General features: G+C 48.6%; 1 protein-coding gene across 1 annotated transcript in view; it reads right to left on the bottom strand.

Annotated features, from left to right (window-relative positions):
- Positions 1–3,880, bottom strand: part of LOC100945316 (tubulin beta-3 chain) — a 16,779-nt gene that overhangs the window by 5,047 nt on the left and 7,852 nt on the right. The window lies entirely within an intron of this gene.

Genomic DNA, 3,880 nt, shown 5'->3' with positions numbered 1-3,880 from the left:
GCAACCTCAAACTCTTGGGCTTAAGCGATTCTCTTGCCTCAGCCTCCTAAGTAGCTGAGACTACAGGTGCCCACCACAATGCCAGCTATTTTTAGAGACAAGATCTCACTGGGGCTCAGGCTGGTCTCGAACCTGTGAACTCAGGCAATCCACCTGCCTCGGCCTCAAAGTGTAGTTTTTATTATTTTTTCTTTCCAGATAACGAAAGAAAAGCACAGATAACATAGAAAGGAGCTCACTGCAAGTGGTGGAGCAGGGTCCAGGGGCCTAGAGTTCAGGATCATGTTTCTGGCTACAGCATTTGCCCCTCAGTGTCAGAGCAAATAATGTCCACAACAGGTCTGGCAGCATTGCAGACATCACTAGCCTTAGCCACAGAAACCATAGGGACCCTGACAGCCAAACTCATGAAGCATCCCCAGGTGGGTCTGCAGAGGGACCCATAATGGGGTCCCAAGTAGGAAATGACTTACGTGAGGTCACCCAGACTTCCATGTGGAGCGGGCACCGTACCAATCCCAGGACTCTTCTCTCCCTACCTGGGCAAGAACTTAAACTGCTCCTCAAACTCTGCTTCCATGACTGCCACAGGGCAAAGGATGGATGTCCTAGGTCCACAGCCCAGCCTCACCCCTTTCCACCTGTGTGACCTTGGGCAGGTCATAAGGATTTTCTGTTCTTCAGTGTCCCCATTTGTACAATGGGCCTGATGATAGCAGGTATTTGTGGGAATAAAGTGAGTCAATCTCTGCAAAGCGTATGAATGGCACATAGCAGATACAAAGGCATATTCCCAGGGTGAAAAAGGAAGACACACAGAGAAGTCCTATGCATCCCAGGGACACTACCCAGGCCACTGAGCACAGTGTCTATATATGCCAGGCTAGGAAGCCTCCCAGATTACACACTGTGTGGCTTCTTGGGGCTGCCTGGCCTCAGCTTGCCTTCCCCAAGGCCCTTCCTCTACTCAGGGGTGGAATGACTTTCAGATGTGTTAATGGGTATGAAGACCTTGGAAAGGGCCCCTATTGTGAGTCAAGTCCAGGAAAAAAAGACTGCTCTGTGAAAAAAGCAGGTTAGAAAACACTTTGTAGGTGCAATGGCTCACGCCTGTAATCCTAGCACTCTGGTAAGCGGAAGCAGGTGGATTGCTTGAGGTCACGAGTTCAAGACCAGCTTGAGCAAAAAAGCAAGACTCCCATCTCTACTAAAAATAGAAAAACTGAGGCCAGAGGATCGCTTGAGCCCAAGTTGGAGGTTGCTATGAGCTATGACTCCACAGCACTTTACCCAGGGCAACAGCTTGAGACTCTGTCTCAAAAAACAAAAAAAAAAGAAAGAAAAGAAAACAATTTGTCATGCTTATCTGTATCTGCATGTATCTTGATGGACACACAGAACACTGCCTGGGTGTGTACCCAAGGCTGGAGGACAGACTTCTGTGTATTGCACGTCCTTTGGTACTGCTAGAATTGTCATGTGCATGTTAGCTTTTCAAAAAAGATTACTGAAAAGTAAATTTTTTAAAAAGCTCAGGACTATAGGTGGTGCCTGTGGCTCAAAGGAGTAGGGCACTGGCCTCATATGCCAGAGGTGTCAGGTTCAAACCCAGCCCTGGCCAAAAACTACAAAAATAAAAGCTCAGGAGTATGAACAGGGTGCCCGGCCCTGAACAGAGTAATTCTTATAAAACATATAGGTGTCTGCCAGCTCACTGAAAGAGACAGAGTCTCAAGCTGTCGCCCTGGATAGAGTACTGTGACATCACAGCTCACAGCAACCTCCAACTCTTGGGCTTAAGCGATTCTCTTGCCTCAGCCTCTCAAGTAGCTGGGACTACAGATGCCTGCCACAATGCCTGGTTATTTTTTGGTTGTAGTTGTCACTGTTGTTTGGCAGGCCCGGGCTGGATTCGAACCAGCCAGCTCTGGTGTATGTGGCTGGCGCCTTGGCCACTTGAGCTACAGGTGCTGAGCCAATTTTTCTATTTTTTTCTTTTTTTAGTTGAGACAGGGTCTCTACCTCTCCTTCTGAGAGTAGTTTCAAATTTCTAAGCTCAAGTGATCCACCTACCTCAGCCTCCCAGAGTGCTAGGATTATAGGTGTGAGCCACCCCACCTGGCCATCAAGAAAGATGATTATCAGGAGCATCTCTGATGAGAGGAATGGATTTCTTTACTCTAGTTTGCATTTTTGTCATTGCTAAGCCTTATTCTTCTTTTTGTATTAAGTTGGGGGTTTTTTTGAGACAGAGTCTCGCTTTATTGCCCTTGGTAGAGTGCGTGATGTCATAACTCACGGCAACCTCAAACTCTTGGGCTCAAGTGATCCCCTTGTCTCAGCCTACTGAGTATAGCTGGGACAACAGGCACCTGCCACAACTCCCAGCTCTTTTTTTTTTTTGGCAGTTTTTGGCCAGGGCTGGGTTTGAACCCAGCATATGGGGCCAGCGCCCGACTCCTTTGAGCCACAGGCGCCGCCCCCATGAGCTCAGGCAAGCCACCTGCCTGGGCCTCTCAAAGTGCTAGGATTACAGATGTGAGCCACTCTGTCTGGCCATGCATTAAGTTTTTTAATTAGAAAAAATCACAGGGCAGGGCATGGTGGCTCACGCCTATAATCCTAACACTCTGGGAGGCTGAGGTGGGTGGATTGCCCTGAGCTCACAGGTTCCAGACCAGCCAGAGCCAGAGCGAGACCCTGTCTCTAAAAAAGTAGCTGGGTATTGTGGCAGTGCCTGTAGTCCTAGCTACTTGGGAGGCTGAGGCAAGAGAATCGCTTGAGCCCAAGAGTTGGAGGTTGCTATGAGCTATGTCGTCATGGCACTCTACCCAGGGCAACAAAGTGAGACTCCATCTCCAAAAAAAAAAAAAAAGAAAGAAAAGAAAAGAAAAAGAAAATCACAGAAATGTCACTGAGGCTTTTGGTGCCTGGTTTAAGCTTCCTATCTGCTGCTTAGCCCTCTGAGAACCCTCTGTTTAGTTGATGGCAGAATTCCAGAGCCTGGGGCCTTGGTCTTCATAGCTCTGGGGCACCCCAAATTTCTGGCTTCAGGAAATCCACAGCCACCAGCCCATGTACGGGAGGACTGAGCCCAACCAGGTATGTAGAGGGCAGGAGAGAATGGTTTAATTGCTATGCCATAAACACGGCTGCAGGCACACTTTACAGAGTGTGAAGCCCAGTCCACCAGGAAGGGATGAACTGGGGTGTTTCTGGGCTGCTGCTGGTCAGGCCCTGGATTTTCTCATCTGAGAGATGAACATGTTCATAACACCCACATCAAGTGGACAGTGCCTGTGGCTCAGTGAGTAGGGCACCAGCCCCATATACTGAGGGTAGAGGGTTGAAACCCAGCCCCGCCAAACTGAAACAAAAATATAGCCGGGTGTTGTGGCAGGCACCTGTAGTCCCAGCTACTTGAGAGGCTGAGACAAGAGACTCGCCTAAGCCCAAGAGCTGGAAGTTGCTATGAGCTGTGACGCCACGGCACTCTACCAAGGGCAACAAAGTGAGACTCTGTCTCTAAAAAAAAACCCACATCAAGTGACTATACAAGGCTTGACATAATAACATTCAGCAAATGTTGACATTTTTGTTAAAAAATTTTAGACGTTGGCTCGGTGCCCGTAGCACAGTGGTTACGGTGCCAGCCACATACACTGAGGGTGGCAGGTTCGAACCCAGCCCCAGCCAGCTAAACAATGACAACTGCAACAAAAAATAGCTGGATATTGTGGTAGGTGCCTGTAGTCCCAGCTACTCGGGAGGCTGAGACAAGAGAATTGCTTGAGCCCAAGAGTTTGAGGTTGCTGTGAGCTATGACACCACGGCATTCTACTAAGGGTGACAAAGTGAGACTGCTTCAAAAAAAAAAAAA

This window comes from Otolemur garnettii, unplaced genomic scaffold (assembly GCF_000181295.1).
Source record: "Otolemur garnettii isolate 467f Iridium unplaced genomic scaffold, OtoGar3 scaffold00185, whole genome shotgun sequence".
Classification (NCBI taxonomy): Eukaryota; Metazoa; Chordata; class Mammalia; order Primates; family Galagidae; genus Otolemur; species Otolemur garnettii.
The sequence above is the reverse complement of the archived record's forward strand: the minus strand, read 5'-3'. Positions and strand labels throughout refer to the sequence as shown.